Source organism: Bubalus kerabau, chromosome 13 (assembly GCF_029407905.1).
Source record: "Bubalus kerabau isolate K-KA32 ecotype Philippines breed swamp buffalo chromosome 13, PCC_UOA_SB_1v2, whole genome shotgun sequence".
NCBI lineage: Eukaryota > Metazoa > Chordata > Mammalia > Artiodactyla > Bovidae > Bubalus > Bubalus kerabau.
Window position 1 is genome coordinate 10,495,790 of NC_073636.1, and position 6,088 is coordinate 10,501,877.

Here is a 6,088-nt window from a genome sequence, read left to right on the forward strand (position 1 = left end):
GAGAAATAAAGTCCTCTCACTTGCCCCTGACTGTTTCCCACTTTTTTTTTAAACAGGAGTTATGAACCTGGAGTTTATCACAGAGCTGAAAAGGCCCACAGATGCCGATTACCAGTCTAAGCTTGCTCCTCGGCCCCTGGAATGACACCGCTACTGTTTCCACCCACGCTTGTAGAACTGTACCTGGAGAGCAGGAGCTTCCCCACCGCAGTGTCAGAGCCCCGCCAGGGGCCTCTCAGGAGAACCTCATTCCTGCCCTGCAGAGCAGTCAGGCTCTCCGAGCAGGTTTGGAGCAGGGGAAGGTGCGGGCGCATGTGCCTGGAAGCTTTAAGCTATGGGTCAGCCCTCTCTGATGGGGTGGTAATGGTCAGGCAACAGTCCCCAGTTAGCCAATCCAACACTTACCCAGGTGTTGCTGTGATATTTTGCAGATATAATTAAAACACCTCCTCAGTTGAGTTTAAGTAAGGGAGGTTGTTTTGGACAATTTGGGTGGACCTGTGGAAGTAGGGCTGAGATTTCCAAGAGAGAAAGTGAGAGTAAGGGAGAGGGGGGCTTCCCAGGTGGCGCTGGTGGTAAAGAATCCACCTGCCAGTGTAGGAGACATCAGAGATGTGGGTTTGATCCCTGGGTTGGGAAGATCCCCTGGAGAAGGGAATGGCGACCCACTCCAGTGTTCTTGCCTAGAGAATCCTATGGACAGAGGAGCCTGATGGGCTACAGTCCAAGGGTCGCAAAGAGTCAGACACGACTGAGCAACTTAGCCACACATGCACGCAAGGAAGAGAGATGGAGGAACTTCCATCTGTGGACAGCAGCTTTTGGCTGAGCCTGTGGGGCTCCTCCCTGCAAGGTCTTCCTTAATTAATGCTGCCCTCACAAGATGGTCAACACCGAAATCAGATTGATTATATTCTTTGCGGCCAAAGATGGAGAAGCTCTATACAGTCAACAAAAACAAGACTGGGAGTTGACTATGGCTCAGATCATGAACTCCTTATTGCCAAATTCAGACTTAAATTGAATAAAGTAGGGAAAACCACTAGACCATTCAGGTATGACCTAAATCAAATCCCTTATGATTATACAGTGGAAGTAAGAAATAGATTTAAAAGACTAGATCTGATAGACAGAGTGCCTGATGAACTATGGATGGAGGTTCGTGACATTGTACAGGAGACAGGGATCAAGACCATGCCCAAGAAAAAGAAATACAAAAAAGCAAAATGGCTGTCTGAGGAGGTCTTAAAAATAGCTGTGAAAAGAAGAAAAGTGAAAAGCAAAGGAGAAAAGGAAAGATATAAGCATCTGAATGCAGAGTTCCAAAGAATAGCAAGGAGAGATAAGAAAGCCTATGTAAAATATCATGTGTGAAATGAGTTGCCAGTCCAGGTTCAATGCACGACACTGGATGCTTGGGGCTGGTGCACTGGGACGACCCAGAGGGATGGTATGGGGAGGGAGGAGGGAGGAGGGTTCAGGATGGGGAACACATGTATACCTGTGGCGGATTCATTTTGATATTTGGCAAAACTAATACAATTTTGTAAAGTTTAAAAATAAAATAAAATTTAAAAAAAAGTCCCATATGGACAGTTTCTCTCTCACCTACACATAATTATATTTTAAGATTGAAAATAGTAATGGAAACAAAGAATATATATATATATATATATATCTGAATCACTTTGCTGTATACCTGAAACTAACAACACTGTAAATCAATTATACTTAAACAAAAAATAAATTTTTAAAATTCTAAAAAAAAAAAAAGAAAAGAAAGCCTTTCTTAGCTATCAATGCAAAGAAATAAAGGAAAACAACAGAATGGGAAAGACTAGTAGAGATCTCTTCAAGAAAATTAGAGATACCAAACGAACATTTCATGCAAAGATGGGCTTGATAAAGGACAGAAATGGTATAGACCTAACAGAAGCAGAAGATATTAAGAAGAGGTAGCAAGAATACACAGAAGAACTGTACAAAAAAGAGCTTCATGACCCAGATAATCACAATGGTGTGATCACTGACCTAGAGCTAGACATCCTGGAATGTGAAGTCAAGTGGGCCTTAGAAAGCATCACTATGAACAAAGCTAGTGGAGGTGATGGAATTCCAGTGGAGCTATTTCAAATCCTGAAAGATGATGCTATGAAAGTGCTGCACTCAATATGCCAGCAAATTTGGAAAACTCATCAGTGGCCACAGGACTGGAAAAGGTCAGTTTTGATTCCAATCCCAAAGAAAGGCGATGCCAAAGAATGCTCAAACTACCGCACAATTGCACTCATCTCACACGCTAGTAAAGTTATGCTTAAAATTCTCCAAGCCAGGCTTCAGCAATACGTGGACCATGAACTTCCAAATGTTCAAGCTGGATTTAGAAAAGGCAGAGGAACCAGAGATCAAATTGCCAACATCCGCTGGATCATGGAAAAAGGAAGAAAGTTCCAGAAAAACATCTATTTCTGCTTTATTGACTATGCCAAAGCCTTTGACTGTGTGGATAACAATAAACTGTGGAAAATTCTTCAAGAGATGGGAATACCAGACCACCTGACCTGCCTCTTGAGAAACCTGTATGCAGGTCAGGAAGCAACAGTTCGAAATGGACATGGAACAACAGACTGGTTCCAAATAGGAAAAGGAGTACATCAAGGCTGTATATCATCACCCTGCTTATTTAACTTATATGCAGAGTATATCATGAGAAATGCTGGGCTGGAAGAAGCACAAGCTGGAATCAAGATTGCCAGGAGAAATATCAATAACCTCAGATATGCAGATGACACCACCCTTATGGCAGAAAGTGAAGAGGAACTAAAAAGCCTCTTGATGAAAGTGAAAGAGGAGAGTGAAAAAATTGGCTTAAAGTTCAACATTCAGAAAACTAAGATCATGGCATCTGGTCCCATCACTTCATGGCAAATAGATGGGGAAACAGTGGAAACAGTGTCAGACTTTATTTTGGGGGGCTCCAAAATCACTGCAGATGGTGACTGCAGCCATGAAATTAAAAGACGCTTACTCCTTGGAAGGAAAGTTATGACCAACTTAGATAGCATATTCAAAAGCCGAGACATTACTCTGCCAACAAAGGTCCATAGTCAAGGTTATGGTTTTTCCAGTGGTCATGTATGGATGTGAGAGTTGGACTGTGAAGAAAGCTGAGCACTGAAGAATTGATGCTTTTGAACTGTGGTGTTGGATAAGACTCTTGAGAGTCCCTTGGACTGCAAGCAGATCCAACCAGCCCATCCGAAAGGAAATCAGTTCTGGGTGTTCATTGGTAGGACTGATGCTAAAGCTGAAATTCCAATACTTTGGCCACCTGATGCGAAGAATTGACTCATTAGAAAAGACTCTGATGCTGGGAGGGATTGGGGGCAGGAGGAGAAGGGGACGACAGAGGATGACATGGTTGAATGGCATCACCGGCTTGATGGACATGAGTTTGAGTAAACTCCAGGAGTTGGTGATGGACAGGGAGGCCTGGCGTGCTGCGGTTCATGGGGTTGCAAAGAGTCAGACACGACTGAGCGACTGAACTGTGGACCCCAGACCGGCTCAGTCAGTCCCGAGTGCATGCACATTCTCTTTGTGAGATGAGCAGGGCTTACTGGAGCCACCCCAATGGCCAGGCTGCCTCGGCTGCTCTTGCCCTGGGGATCGCACGGGGGCCTGGGCTATAAATTCTGCCCCTGGGTGGAGCAGTGGGGGAAACAGTTGAAAGGGGCGAGGTGCGAGGAAGAAGGGTGCAGGGGTTGGGCCAGACCTGAGCCTGCCGAGGGCTGGAGGGACAGAGGAGGACGGACGTGGATCCGCATCTTGCTTTGATGGTGGGTCACACGTGCGCGGTGAGCCGGGGTTGGGGGAAGACTCTGCACTAACGCCCCAGCGTACACTCACCTTCAGCCCACACACGCTTTGGGTTACCTCTGCCCGAGCTCCCAACCAGACCTCTGGCTAAGGATTCCACCCCCGGCCTCTGCTCAACCACGCCCTCCTCTGCCTCTGAAGCCTGATTTCACGCTCCGGTGTGCCGTGATGGTCCCCCATGCTGGGGCCATCTGGCTGCCCTTTGCCCTTCCCAGCGTCCTGGAAAGCCAACTGTCTCCCTTCTTCCATGCCCCACAGACACACGCGGGCATCTATTGCCTCTGGGGTGTGTGTGGGTCTCTAGTTATAAACCTCCCCTTTGTGTTCCACCATTCTTGGTCTTAGAACAAGAAACACCAGCACATTTCAGAGCTGGAAGCAGCTTTCCACCCGGGGCATTTGGGGTAGCATCCACAGTCTGTTCCCACCAGTGTAAGGAAGTCCATCAACCCCAAATGTGGCTTTTCCTTCGCTCCCAAATCTGTAAGGCCCAGGGTATTTGGGCCAGGGCAGTTTCAGAAGGCAGTGGGCTTTCTCACCAGCTTTGTTTGGGAATCACATTTGATGTTCCTCCACCAAATCCTGGTTCCCCTTTGTGACGCCCACTCCCCGCTCTCCATCCCCACTGAGCCTGCCCAGCTAAGGTTCCTGTCCCACGGTCCCACTGCTTTTTTCGCCTCTTCCACATTGCCCGCCCCACCCTGTCCATTTCCAGAAGTAGCCTGAGGGATCCTTTTAGAGAATTCACCATTGCTACCCAGCCCCCAGGGGGTAAAGAACCTACCTGCCAACTCAAGAGATGTAAGAAACGCAGGTTCGATCCCAGGGTCAGGAAGATCCCCTGGAGGAGGGCATAGTAGTGTTCTTGTCGGGAGTATCCCATGGACAGAGGAGCCTAGTGAGCTACAGTCGATGGGGTTGCCAAGAGACAGGACTGAAGGCGATTTAGCACACAGCACCCCCAGCCTCCATACACACACACTCAATTCAGTTCCATTGAATACACTGGGCACTGAATCAGGGGAACCAGCAGTGAACAGAGGGTCTTGTCCTCCTGACCTCAGTACACAGGAGGGAGTCGGACAGAGACACTGAAGCTGCCGGACAGTTGCTCACTGTCTTGTTTTCCTGTGGAAATGGGGATGAAGTCTGAGCCCTCACTGGGGCCTGTCGAGCGGCCTAGCAGCCCCAGCACTCACCCCTCCCCAGGCAGTCACCGCATGCCGGGCCCTGCTGGCCCATCACCCACCAGGATCATCCTCACTGTCCACCCCTCCCAGCGTGACACCCTGGGGAGCCCTCGGTAACTCTCCTGGTGAATTCCTTCTCCTGTTCCCAGGTGACCTCTCACAGCCCCCCACCGGGCATCGTCCTGAAGAATTATGAGGCTGGGAAGAAAGCCTTCTGGATCCTTTTCCTGTAAGAATCATGCTGGGCTGATGGTCTTTCACCCTGGAGATGGTGGAAACATTTTAGACACCGGGAGAAGGCGGAGTGGGGAGGAAGGGGGAAGGAGGTGGGGAGAGGGAGGCGCTCCAGAGCCGGAGGGGGTGGCGAGCCGGCAGCCCGCCATCTATCCCGCGACTTCTGTTGAGCGCCTGCTGTATGAGCCATGGAATGGTCCCTGCCAGCTGCACGCTGGTGCGCTCAGGTGCGGGCAGACGTGCAGACAAAGCGCGTCTCCAGCCCGTCAGACCCCGGGACCTCAACTCACCAAGAGGCCTTGGAGTCTAGGGCTGCACTTTTGATTTTCTCCCATAGGACTTCGTAAGCTGTCTCTGATACAAAGGAAACAGAAACAGACGTGGCACGGAATAGAGTCAGCACAGTTTACTGACTGAATCACAGAATACGTGTAAGAAAAAAAAAATGAATACGTGTAAGACCTCGTTTACACGCGGTAAAATTCACTCTTCACTACATACAGCTTTATGAGCTCTAACACATAACGGCGTAGCCACCCCCACAACGAGGACGTAGACGTCCCCTCACCCCAGAACATCCCCCCAGCTGCCCATCTGTGGCCAACCCCGCCCTCTCTTCAGCTTCCCTGGTGGCTCAGAAGGTAAACAGTCTGTCCGCACTGTGAGAGACCCAGGTTTGGTCCCTGGGTCAGGAAGATCCCCTGGAGAAAGGAATGGCAATCCACTCCAGTATCATTACCTGGAGAACTTCAAGGACAGAGGAGCCTGGTGGGCTACAGTCCTTG